Raw genomic sequence first — 14216 nt, forward strand, 5'->3', positions numbered from 1 at the left:
TGAGCACAGCTTACTCGGCCTTGCCCCACCTACCCTGCTAATAAACCCAAGGCAAGGCTTGGCTCCTGGAGGAGGTGGGCTCCCGTTCTCAGGAAAGAGCAGAATTGTGAACGAACACCCTCCTTTTCCTCCGCATGTCTCCCCTGTGTGCCTCCCGCTGGCAGAAATTCTTTTAGTCTTTCACCCTACCATCGAGGCAGGATTTCACCCACAATTGCTCCCTGCAGGTGTCATTACAGGCTGAAAGTCATACTTTGGCGTAGACGTCTGATATCAGACTCAGACTCTCTCCCAGACTCGTATTTTGGAAGAGAGCAAGCAGCCCACTTATATTTTGGGTGTGCAGCCCGTTTCAGGGCCCGGGGCACCCGACATAGAGGGCGGTGGAGAGGCCCCAGTTAAATACTTCTCAGTCTCATCTGGGCGGGCTCTAGAAAACACAGAGTGCAGGGGGGGCCTGCCGCATCCCAGAGCACGTGCTCTGGAGTCAAGCTTGAGTTTGAATCTCACGTTACCCTCTTCCCAGCTACGACCCTCGGCCAAGTATTTAACCTCTCTGTGCCTCAGTTTCCTCATTTGCGAAACGAGAATCCTAATGACACCTGTGTTGAGTGCGTCGCCACACAGGTGAACGGAGATTATGTGGTGACAGGCAGCACCGTGAAAGACGCACCTTAGGTACTTAGCACCCGGGAGCCCTTCTCAGCCAGGTCCGCCAGGGCCAACTCAAGGCCACGCATACGGTTCGGGGGGAAAGGGTGACAGACCCAGGAGCAGCGATGTGGAACAATACCGAGAACGAAAGCAGGGTGGTGGGGCTGACTCACTGGATGACTCATTTCCTTGCCCAGAGATGTTCTGAGCATCCACTGAGCCGCTCCTCGTAGTCCTCACACCCTCTGTTCCCTTTTTGTGGGGAAGGCCCAGAGAAGGTCGCCCTGTACCCACGGGGAACGGGGAGCTGGATGCCAGACCTTCCCCTTCCACCCGGGACTGAAAGAGAGGTCAGCCGGCTAGAAAAATCCTTTTTCGCCCTACAAAATACCAGTCCCTGAGGATGCATTTTGAGAAAAGACAGTTTTTGCTCTGGAACACAGGAGAGAATCTAGACTCATTTTGCCCTTTTCGAGATTATCACAGAGGTTTCTGCACCCCATAGAACGTTAGGGAAACACACAAAAGTGTAAAGTAACTGAAAGAGCCACCCATCATCCTGTCATTTAGATTGAGCCATAGGGATGAGTTTGGTATTTTTCCATTCTATTTTTTTCTGTCTTTTTTTCATAATACGGTCAAGCTTATATTGTTTATTTCAGCACTACTCAGAAGAAATAGTTGAATCACAAATGTGAGCCACGCATGTAATTTTAAATGTTTTGGTAGCCTCGTTAAAGAGAAATGAACACAAAAAGGTAAAATTGCTTTTAACATTATATTTCACACAAGAATCATTTCCTCATATCCTCACTATTAAAATTACTAGTGAGACACTTTACAGTCGCTTGAAGTCTTTGAGATCTTTCTTTTTCTCCACTACACCATATCTCAATTCAGCCCAGCCACATGGAGCTCGTAGACAGCGCCGCTCCATACGATTTCTACCTTGCCTTTGTTTTTGCTGAAATTGTATCCTAGGTATTTCCTCACATCCTAAAATATCTTTCTCTTTTCATAAAATATCTTTTGGCAAAAATAACTTCTAAGAGTTTAAATACCACGTATTTACTATCTACTCCCAAAGGTAATATATTTATTTCTGTTTTGTTTTGTTCTGTCTCCTCACTCAGGGACAATTTGTGTTAGCCATCTGACAGAATCACTTTTAGACTATTTTCTCGGCAAATATTCAGATCGAGCAAAAACTGGATGCATACAATATGTTCTGTTTTGTTTTATTTATTTATTATTAAAAAATATGTTCTGTTTTATAACCACTCTTTTCAGTTAATGATGCCTTCTGAAAACACCAACAGTAATAATGACAGTGTCACCTTTGAGCCTCTGCAGCGAGCCAGGCATGTTCAAACACCTGCTCTCATCTCTGCAGTGGGGGGTGGGAGGGGCGGGGAAGTGGGGAGGGGTGGGCAAGCGTTTCCAACCCCAGTTCTCAAAAGTGGAATTGGGGGCTCAGAAAAGTAAAGTGATTTTCGTTATTGCCAAGTTGGGATTTAACCCAGATCCTCTGATTTCATCTCCAAGAGCCTTTCATTTCACCATATGGACTCCTTCTGGAGGAAGGCAGGCAGGGGACCCAAGACATGCCAAAGAAGCAATTTACAAATTAACTTCTGGAGTAGGATTCTCACTAAATTGAGCCTGTCTCTACCCATAGTTTTGCCTAATAACCTCCAGAATCACCCAGGCAAATCCTCTTCCCCTTGCACACATATGCCTGCTGCCACCTTCCTGTGGGACATCCGTCCCCCTCCGGGTTTTCCTTCTCTGTAGCTTCTAAGAAAGGATCCTGGGAGTCTCTGTTAAGTCCATTTCTCATCCTCAGCACTACTGACATGAGGCGCTCTTCTGTGCCTTGTAGGTGGTTAGCAGCATCGCTGACCTCTGTCCACTAGATCCGAGTGGCACTGCCACCACCACCGCTGCCAGTTGTGACCATCAAAAGTATCTGCAGACGTTGTCAAATGTCCTTGGGGGCTGGGGATGTGTGGATATTGCCCAATGGTTTGAGAGCCATTGCTCTACGTATTAACAGAGAGAAGAGTCTTTCCTAAACTAGTCATTTGATAGAACCCAGAGTACAGGTAAGGCAATGCCTTCCTATATGGCCTGCCATCCTCACGAAGACAGGAATCTTTTCCCTCCACCAGTGGGTCTCTAGTATCTGCACCTAATAAGCACTCAACAAATGTGTGCACGGTGAAGGAGGCTGGTGATATTTTGTCGTGTTGTACCTACTATTAGGCTTTTCAGGACTGAGCCAAATGCACCTGATACATGGCCCAGATGATAGTGCCCTTTCCAAATCCTTTCCTCCTTTCTGCTTCTGGTATTCGATCTGTTATTTTTTTTATGCGAGGGAGAGTGATGTGCAATCTTAGCATTTACATTCCTGACTGTCATATTACACTTGGATTATGCACATATGTCTGATGCTAGATTGACAAATATTTCCACGAGGCAAAGGAAACACTTTTTAACATTAACTGTTTCTCTAGTTTGGAGCATTTAGATTGTTTCCAAATTTTCTCATTATAAATAACCCTGTAGTGAACATCTTTGGGCCTATATCTCAGCTTTACAATTTTTTTAAATAAAAAATCAATACCCTAAGTATGAAATCCAAAAGAGCAAATCCCTTCCTATTCAGCATCTAGACTCCTTTTGTTAAGTTTTACATCTGGAAACTCCTCTATTTCAGAAAACAAATATCCAACATTAACTGAACTAATAAAATTCCCTTAAATTCAGCTCAGGTTGGCCTCCATCTTTGTGAGTATAACTGGAGTAGCGTTTTTGTAGACAAACTTGTTGTCTGTCACTTTAACTCTTTGAGCCTTAATTTCCTCATCCACTAAATGGGAGTGATAACAGTATAAGCTTCAGAGAGTTTTTCATGGATTAAGTGAGATAATGCACACAAAGATATCGGCACCTAGAAAAAACAATAAAAAAGGTAAAGTATTGTAAACTGTTCATGGTAGAGTCTAGCTGGTAGGTATATGAGCGTTCCCTGTGAAATCCTCTCACCTTGTGTTGAAAAGTTTTTATACTAAAATGTTAGGAAAAGACAATTTCACAAATAAATATAATGTTAGTTGACATCACAGCTATTTACTAAAGAGAGCATGGGGCAGATCTCAGAGAACGTCAGGTCCAATGTAAACACATTAAACCAAGCTTGAAATGTGGAATCTGTTCCTCGGGTACTACGTCAAATGTATTTAGATCTTCCCTGAGTATAGAAAAGTATGACCAGAATTTGAGTGAGTGCTGGAAAGGACTGTTGGTTTTTATTTTACCATCTGGTCTCAGAATATAAACCACAGTGTGGGGATAGCATATGCTGTAGAAGTGGTATTTTTTTTTTTTTGAGTTTAAGAGATTAAAATATATATAGTTTGTTTGCAAAGTCACTCTGAAACATTTTTAAAAACATCTGTTTCAGAGTCAAACACTTCTGGATTAGAATCTTTTGTCAGCTGCTTAGTAGTTGTGTGACATTTAGGTTAGTCACCTCTCTGTGGGCCTCAGTGTCTTCACCTGTGAAACAGGGATGATGCTAGAACCTCCCTCACAGAGAGGTGTGAGGATTAAGTGAGCATGTGAAAGTGCTAACGTGGGGCTCGCGCAGAGTGAGGCTAATACCCAGTGAGGTTCCTTCTTTCTAAGGGGCAACCCTCTTTGTTTCGCCAGTGAATTATTCAGAATGCAGCTTTGCTGGGGTGCTTGGGTGGCTCAGTCGGTTAAGTGTCCGACTTCAGCTCAGGTCATGATCTCGTGGTTTGTGAGTTCCAGCCCCGCGTCAGGCTCTGTGCTGACAGCTTGGAGCCTGTTTTGGATTCTGTGTCTCCCTCTCTCTCTCTGCCCCTCCCCTGCTTGCACTCTGCCTCTCTCAAAAATAAATAAACATTTTAAAAAATGCAAAATGCAGCTTTGCTAATATAACCAAAGGTGATTTTTCTGTTGGGAAGGTCACACGGGGCCAGAATCCTGAACTGCTCACAGACTAATGTTGAAAAACTCAGCATATTGTTGTTCCAATTTCCTCCTATTCAGAGCCCCTGCACGTGGTGACTGGCTTTATGATTCACTGAGATCCCTCCCAGAAATTTCACTTTGACCTTAAATGTGTGAAAATTCCATTCCCGGCAAGTGAAGCACATTGCTTTGGGGATGAGAGCTGAACTTATTTTGTGTGTTGAATCCTCTGCTATTGGTTAACATCAGAGGACCCAAATATGTGCCATCATCATCTGCAGGCGACAAGCTTGCTATAACATATTATGAAGTGTCGTGCCCGTGTGTTTCCTTATATTTCAGAATACACCCCTCTTCTGTCCTTCACCACGGGCAATGCAAAACACATCCCAAATCACACTCGCCATATTCTATGACGATCATGGCCGTGACCAGCATCACCATCCTGTCGGCATAGGAGAGAGGGAGAGAAGAGAGCTGGTGCTGGTCCATGTGGAGCCTTAGTGCCAAGTAAAGGGGTCCCCACCCTCCAAGCAGATACAGCCCTTGCCGGAGTGAGTGACAAGAGTCACAAGAGTAGGAAACACGAGAGTAGGCCCTGACTCACCTCCTGAGCTGAAAGCTCTCGTGCAGGGCACAGCCTTGTGGATTCTGGGAATGGCATGGAGTTCGGAGTTAGGTAGAGTCAGCTTTAAATCTAGTCCCAGACATCTACCAGTGACCCTGAGCCAATTATTTACCTGCCCTGAGCCTCCTTTTCTCATTTGATTATAATGCCAATTTCCTACGATTATTTGAAAGGTTAAATGCAATAGAATATTTAAAAACTATTTGTGTGTTTGGATAAACATAAAAGAAAATGCCTGGAAAGGCACACTGAGCTATGAAACGTGGTTAGAATTTAGGGGAAGAATTACAAGTCTCCTTTTTTGTTGTTGTTTCTTTAAACACTTCTGTTTTGTTTGAACTTGTTTATTATTTTATTACATTTATCTTTACTTTTTTATTTTGAAATCATTTATTTTTTAATTTTTTTTAATGTTTATTCATTTTTGAGAGACAGAGAGACACAGTGTGAGCGGGGGAGGGGCAGAGAGAGAGGAGACACAACATCTGAAGTAGGCTCCAGGCTCCGAGCTATCCACACAGAACGTGACACGGGGCTCAAACCCCAGGACCCCAAGATCATGACCCCAGCCGAAGTCAGATGCTTGACTGACTAAGCCACCCAGGTGCCCCAATTTCATTATTATTTTTTAAAGATTTTATTTTTAAGTAATCTCTACACCCAGTACAGGGCTTGAACTTACAACCCCAAGATCAAGAGTTACATGCTCCACTGACTGAGCCAGCCAGGTGCCCCTACTTTTTTTTTTTTAAGATAATTTTATTTTATTTTTTTAATTAATTTTTTTAAGTAAGCTCTACACTCAATGTGGGGCTTGAACTCGTGACACCAAGATCAAGAGTTGCATGCTCTACCGACTGAGCCAGCCAGGTGCTCCTGTTAAATACTTTTTTACTTTATAAATAATAGTATTATTTGGGAATTATTTAAGATTTACAGAAGACATACAAAAATAGTACAGAGAGTACTTATACTCCCAGTTTCCCCTCTTGTTAATATTTTGCATAACCATGGAACATTTGTCAGAACTAAGAAACCTATATTGGTACATTACATTACTGTCATTAAACTTTGGACTTTCTTCAGACTTCATTTATTTTTCCATTAATATCCTTTTTCTGTTCTGGGATCCTGTACCCACTTTGCATTTAGTTATATCACTTTTAAACTTACATATATTTATATAATAAATACATATATTCTCCTATATTTGAAAATAACAAAAGACTATACATATTATGTATTTTATACTTTATATATTGTAATATTATGTTATATTATATTATATTATATTATATTGTATTGTATTGTATTATATATTCTTTCGTTGTTCCTGAATATAAGGGAGAGAGGAGATTAAGAGATTTGGGAATGACTGCCATAAATAGCTGTGCAACTTTGAGCCAGATGCTTCCCCACTCTGGGCCTTAGTTTCCTCATCTATAAAATAAATGGGGAGGGTAAGTGATTACTAAGCTCCCTCTCTCACAGTACAGGCCCACTGTTTTCTAGATGAGAAAAAAAATGAAGAAGTTAAAGTAAACACAACTCTCAAAATATTAAAATAGATGTCTTAGCTCCAAGGAGTCCCTTTTGGCCTCATTAAGGAAAGGAACGGTTAAAGACCTGATTACATCTTCCAACGGGGATCCAAACTACCATGGCCACTGGGGAGGGAGGTATTTGGTGATCTAACAAGTATCTTCCGTTTCTCTCTACTAGGATTATTTTTAGTGTAATGGAGTAGAACAGGGGGAGGTTTTGTCCAAATTGTTGGACAAATCAGAAATATAAATCCTGATTCTCATTTTGCTTTATTACTTACGACTTTCTGATCTCTGATGAAGAAGACAGGACCTGCAACTGGTCTCCATTTTTTTTACCAGCTGGTTTAGTCTTAAGTTCATGGCAACCTGCCCAAGCTTGCCAGTTGAGTGAGCTTTAGACAGTAGGCGCTGACGTGGATAATTATGCATCAAAACCCAGCTTACCTTACCTCTCCTAGAGAAACCTGACATCTCTGCCCTTGAACATCTTACTTCCTTTGCCCCTGGCAATTGGCATGGATTTATTCATTCAGAACTGTGTCCATGGCAGGCAAGTTCTGTCCATGTTTGGCTAACAGAGCAGGCAATGTTGTCACATCCTTAGGGAAACATCCTTATCTACCCCTTAAAGATTAGGTCAGGCTCCTGGTAAATACTTTCTTTTCTTTTCTTTATTTTTCCTCTCTTTTTATTTTTTATCTTATTTTTTTAATTTACATCCAAGTTACTTAGCATATAGTGCAACAATGATTTCAGGGGTAGATTCCTTAATGCCCCTTATCCATTCACCCCATCCTCCCTCACACAACCCCTCCAGCAACCCTCTGTTTGTTCTCCATATTTATGAGTCTCTTCTGTTTTGTCTCCCTCCCTGTTTTTATATTATTTTTGCTTCCCTTCCCTTATGTCCATCTGTTCTATGTCTTAAGGTCCTCATTTGAGTGAAGTCATATGATTTTTGTCTTTCTCTGACTAATTTCACTTAGCATAATACCCTCCAGTCCTATCCACATAGTTGCAAATGGCAAGATTTGATTCTTTTGGATTGCTGAGTAATACTCCACTGTATATATGTACCACATCTTCTTTATTCATTCATCCATCAGTGGACATTTGGGCTCTTTCCATACTTTGGCTATTGTCGATAGTGCTGCTATAAACACTGGAGTGCAGGTGTCCCTTTGAAACAGCACACCTGTATCCCTTGGATAAATACCTAGTAGTGCAATTCCTGGGTCGTAGGGCCCTGGAAAATACTTTCAAAGCGTCCTGCATGTCCCCAGCACAGCAGTCAGCACATTTATTATCATTTACCTAACTTGTTATGATTTGATTAATGTCTCTCTTTCCCTGTGGTTCTCATGGTGGCAATGTTGTCCCCCAGGGGACATTTGGCAATATCTGAAGACATTTTTGGTTACCAAAATAGAGGGTGGATTCTGCTGGTATTTAGTAAGTAGAGGCCAGGGAGGCTATTAAACATCCTATGGTATGCAGAACAGCTCCCACAACGAAGAATTACCCATCAAAATGTCCACAGTGTTGAGAAGCCTGCTGTGGATTACGAATTCCATGAGGACCGGTACTTTGTTTGGTTCACCACTGACCCTAGGCCTCACACAGGGTTGGCCAGAGAAAAGGTATTCAGCGAATAGTTGATGACTGACACTTGTCTAGTCTGTCCTCTGGGACTGGGGTGGCATCCAATTGAATTTTGTTTCCCAAGGGCTGAACCCAGGGCTTAATATGTAGTAATTACATTATTATGAATGAATGAATGAATGAATGAATCCATCCATCCATCTATCCATCCATTCACCCATTCCCAAATGACCCGAATGAACCCTCATGCCAAGAACACTCAAGTAGTGGTCTTCTGACATCTGTTTTGGTTTTACTACTACCTAGCTACGTGATCTTATGAATTTGGCATATATTTGTTTTAGACAAGCATTGTCCAGTAGAACTTATGCAATTATGGAAATTGTACATACCTATGCAGTCCAATACAGTAGCTCCTAGCCAAATGTGGCTACTGAACCCTTGCAATGTGGCTAGTGCTATTTTACTTACTTTGAATTTCAATAGCCACAAGGTACCTAGCAGCTACTGTATTGGACAGCATAATTCTACATGTTCTATAAGATTTTTGTATTCAGTATCATATCACGTATCATTCATTTTATACCCACCTGAAAATAGTATTGCTACATGGGTTTTTATATAAATATATTTTTCACAGGTTTCTGCAACTTGTCACTCTGTTTTTTCACCTCTGTCCACTTAGATCTAGCTCATTCCTTTTATCTACTGCATAGTGCTTTTTGGTATGACTATTTTATGTTTTATTAGCCATTTTCCTACTAATTTTTTTTCTGTTACAAACAATGCTGCAACAAACATCTTTGAATGTCTCCTCAGGCCTCTCCTTGGTAGCTCTCTGCAGTGGAATTGCTGGGTCATAGTATATGCATAAGTATAATTTTATTACTTCCTGCCAAAATTATGCCCCAATTTTTCACCTGTAAAATAAGAGGGATTCAGTGATTTCTAAGATTTTTCTCCCCCAGTTCTGAAACCCAGTCATTCTGAGCCAATAGAGGTGAGAAGCAGACTTGAAACTTTTGGCAGTGATCTAGTATATACTGTGCTCAGTCAGATGCAGCGGAAACAGATAATATCCAGGGTCATATGTTCCCAGTTGTTCCCTCTCTGGGTCCCTGGGAAGAGAAAACTCCATAAAACACCAGATCAAATGTTCTTTTAATCCTCTAAGTAATGGAGTGGATAAAGGTTTCTGACAGTGGAAAACTCCGATTATTCAATTACATTAATATAAATCTGTCACTAGATTTGGAAGCTCAAGTTTGCTTGCTCAGATAGCTACTAAAGTAAAAAGGTTTCCATGCTATGCACAGTTTTTCTAACTTCCCCCACGTGGTTGTGATTTAGAGTCATTTTACCCACTCACACCTGCTGTTACCCAACTTAATATCAGTGCAATGAATGATAAAACATTGTAAGAGGAACTCAATCTAATCTTAGCAAATACCTCATTTCTACCAATTTTGAATGTGTCCATTGTCTCTGAGCAGTAACCACAATTCAGGATATCAGAATACACACACACACACACACACACACACACACACACACACAGGCACATATAAATTCTGTTCCTTCGAAATTAAAGAAACAATACCACTGACATCTTGTCCATGACTCATGTCTGCATGATTCCAAGCTCATGAGAGGGATTTAAACCACTTATCTGAGTGGGGGATATTTTTCGGATAATATGGGCTTTTCCATCACCTATTAAGTTACAAATACTATTAATATACTAGGGCATATAGTAATAAGAATATATATAAAAATGCATAAGGTAGATAGTGTTGACTCTAAACTGACACTGACTACTCCCAATATTAGGATAAAGTTTGCTAAAACAAAACTTTAGAAAAAAAATGATTTGGTGGTTTCCCTCCCATTATAGATTTGCTTATTACAAAAACTTTGGAAATTATAGAAAAGCAGAAGGAAGAATAAAAAGATGATCTTTATTCCTTTTTCTTCCCATTTTTCTTTAGAAATTCTTTTATAGCTTGAGAAGTTTTTAAAATACAGAAAAGTACAAAGAATAACAACAACAACTCACCCATATTCTCACCATAACTCAGTATAACTGTTTTTTAGGGCGCCTGAGTGGCACAGTCAGTTAAGCAACCAACTCTTGATTTCAACTCAGGTCATGATCTCAAGGTTCGTGAGTTTGAGCCCTGCATCAGGTTCTGCACTGACAGCGTGGAGCCTGCTTCAGATTCTCTACCTTTCTCTCTGCCCTCCCCTCCACCTCTCAAAAATAAATAAACATTAAAAAAAATTAAAGGGGCGCTCTTGAGCTTGAGCCCCGCATCGGGCTCTGAGCTGACAGCTTAGAGCCTGGAGCCTGCTTCAGATTCTGTCTCTCTCTCTCTCTCTCTCTCTCTCTCTCTCTCTGCCCCTTCTACTCTCCCCCTCTCTCTCTCAAAAATAAACAAACATTAAAAAAATTTTAATATGAAATTTATTGTCACATTGGTTTCCATACAACACCCAGTACTCATCCCAACAGGTGCCCTCCTCAATGCCCATCACCGACTTTCCCCTCCCTCCCACCCCCATCAACCCTTAGTTTATCCTCAGTTTTTAAGAGTCTCTTATGGTTTGGCTCCCTCCCTCTCTTTTTTTCTTTTTTCCTTCCCCTCCCCCATGGTCTTCTGTTGAGTTTCTCAGGATCCACATAAGAGTGAAAACATACGGTATCTGTCTTTCTCTGTATGACCTATTTCACTTAGCACAACACTCTCCAGTTCCATCCAGGTTGCTAATTTTTTAATTAAAAAAAATTAAAAAAAGAAATAACCATTTCTTCCAAATGTCCTTGGGAGTTCTGTATGACTAATGCCATAAACCAAGGCAAAGACCAGCATTAACAGGGAGGAGATACTTGCAACACATGTAAACAACAACAGATCTGTAACCAGAATATATGAAAGACTAACAAAAGCTATAAACAACCCAAATGAAAAAAGTGGCCAAAGGAAATAAACAGAAGAGGAACTTGAATGGTCAATAAATATCTGAAAAGGTGTTCAAACTTGCTAATAATAGGAAAATGCAAATCCAAACAATGTTATACATATATATAGTAACAGTATAAACACCAACATGGGATGATATGCTTCAACTTTAAGACGGTGGTTACTATGGGGAGGGAGAAAGGAAAAAAAGGACAGGTAATGAGACTTCAGTGTTATGTGTAACGTCTTAAGTTTTTCTAAAAAATATGAACAAATAGGGGCGCCTGGGTGGCTCAGTCGGTTAAGCAGCCAACTTCAGCTCAGGTCACGATCTCACGGTCCATGAGTTCGAGCCCCGCGTCGGGCTCTGGGCTGATGGCTCAGAGCCCGGAGCCTGCTTCCGATTCTGTGTCTCCCTCTCTCTCTGCCCCTCCGCCATTCATGCTCTGTCTCGCTCTGTCTCAAAAATAAATAAAGGTTAAAAAAAAATAAAAAAAAATATGAACAAATATAGGGAAATGTTGAATTTGTTATCTGGGTGATGGATATATGGCATCTATTTCCTATATATTTGAAATATTTCCTATTTTGAGATGAAAAAAACCCTTCATTTTGGGCTGATTTATATGAATATAAAACTTTGCAAGGCATCACTTTATGAAATTACTTCCTTCAGTTTCAAGTACTATGTTTATTTCATTTATTGATTTTTGTGCTTTGATCAAGACTGCCTGGAATAGTTTGCATATTATAAACCTAAAAGCTGTTGGTCATTGCGGTTTAATTATCCTCTAGGGTCTAGAGTCTAGGCTTTTAGGCTTTGCTTAATAGATGTTGACTTCTTGCTTTTAAAAAAACCAAACTGGGCGTGGACTTAGATGAAGGTGACATTAATATCTTGGTGTATCAGTTAGAACTCAGTAAGTCTACAAGTGACAGAAAATCATCTCAAGCATACTTAACATAGAATGTTATTTGGTCATGTCACTGAAGCGTTCTTGGTTGCAAAGTAGCTGGTCAGGCTTCAGGTACCAGTGGATCCAGGTCTTCAATGATTCCAACTTACTAGTTTTTCAGTATCATAAATAATGTTGCAATAAACATGTCATTGCATGCTTATATACATGAGTGAGAGGTTCTCAAATCTGGAAATGGAATTGCCAGGCCAAGAGTATAGACATTTCCAACTTCACCAGATATTGCCAAATTTCTACCCAAAGTGAGAGGTTTTTATTTTGTCACTCTATACTTCCATAAGCACCAGCAGTGTATGAAACTTCTCGTTTCCTTTCGTTTTGTCCTTATTACACTTAGAATTTTTTTTAATAAAGTGTATCTATTTTTGAGAGACAGAGCATGAATGGGGGGAGGGGCAGAGAGAGAAGGAGACACAGAATCTGATGCAGGCTCCAGCCTCCGATCTGTCAGTATAGAGCCCGACGGGGGCTTGAACCTACGGACTACGAGGTCATGACCTGAGCCAAAGTTGGACGCTTTACCTACTGAGGCACCCAGGCACACCTACACTTAGAATTTTAAGATCTTAAAATTTTTCTATTCTTCAGCCAGGTGATCAAGATCATCAACAGTCATAAATTATCTTGATAGTATGTATCCTTGACATGATGTGATAAAAATGGCATTTAAACTCTATGATTTTCCTCCCCAAATCTCATTGCTCCAGTCTAGGTACAAGAAAAACATCAAATATAGTAGAGGGGTGCCATACAATGTACCTGTCCAGTAGTCCTCAAAACTGTCAGAGTCATCAAAACCAAGGACAGTCTCAGAAACTGTCACAGCCAAGAGGAGCCTAAGGAGCATATATGGTGACGAAATGTGAAGTAGTATCCTGAATGGAATCCTGGAATACAAAAAGGACATTAGGTAAACTGAGGAAATCTGGATAAACTGTGGACTTATAATGATGATGTGTCAATATCCGTACATTAATTGTAACAAATGTACCACATTAACATAAGGCGTTAATATTCACCGAATCTGGGCAGGAGGTATATGGAAACTCTGTATTATTTTCTCCAATTTTCTGTAAATCTGAAACTGTTCCAAAACACAAGGTCTATTAAATTTTGTTCTACTCATAAAGGTACCTCCTTGCTTTAATTTTCATTACTCCAGTTACTGGTGAGGTTGAGCATTTTCTCATGTTTATTAACCATCCAGAATTCTCTTTGATGAATTTCTGTTGTTTTTAATATTTATTTATTTTTGAGAGAAAGAGAGGGAAAGACAGAGCATGAGCAGGGGAGGGGCAGAGAAAGAGGGAGACACAGAATCTGAACAGGCTCCAGGCTCTGAGCTGTCAGACAGCTCGAGCTGTCTCGAGCCCGACACGGGGCTCGAACCCACCAACTGTGAGATCATGACCTGAACTGAAGTTGGACGTTTAACCAACTGAGCCACCCAGGCGCCCCTCTTTGATGAACTTCTTGTTCACCTTTGCCTACTTTAAAAATTGGTTTTTTTTTGGGGGGGGGGATGCCTGGTTGGCTCAGTTGGTTAAGCGACCGACTTCGGCTCAGGTCATGATCTCTCGGTTTGTGAGTTCGAGCCCCGTGTTGGGCTCTGTGCTGACAGCTAAGAGCCTGGAGCCTGCTTCGGATTCTGTGTCTCCCTCTCTGTCCCCTCTCTCTCTCTGCCCCTCCCCCACTCATGCTCAGTCTCCCTCTCTCTCTCTCAAAAATAAACAAACATTAAAAAAACATTAAAAATTTAATCCAGTCTGATTTATTTTGATCTGGTATAAGGTAAGGAACTCATTTATTTTACTTTTTTGTGTAAGTACCTAATTGTTCTGGCACC

The 14216-nt window shown here is 40.8% G+C and overlaps 1 protein-coding gene across 1 annotated transcript in view; it reads left to right on the top strand.

Annotated features, from left to right (window-relative positions):
- LOC102955728 (cytochrome b5 type B) overlaps window positions 1–13142 on the top strand; it is a 109065-nt gene extending 95923 nt beyond the window's left edge. The window contains exon 9 of the transcript XR_006212079.1: window positions 13078–13142. The gene's annotated coding sequence lies outside the window, so the exon portion shown is untranslated. The remainder of the gene's footprint in view (window positions 1–13077) is intronic.
- Window positions 13143–14216: the final 1074 nt, after the last annotated feature.

Source organism: Panthera tigris, chromosome E2 (assembly GCF_018350195.1).
Source record: "Panthera tigris isolate Pti1 chromosome E2, P.tigris_Pti1_mat1.1, whole genome shotgun sequence".
Lineage (NCBI taxonomy): Eukaryota > Metazoa > Chordata > Mammalia > Carnivora > Felidae > Panthera > Panthera tigris.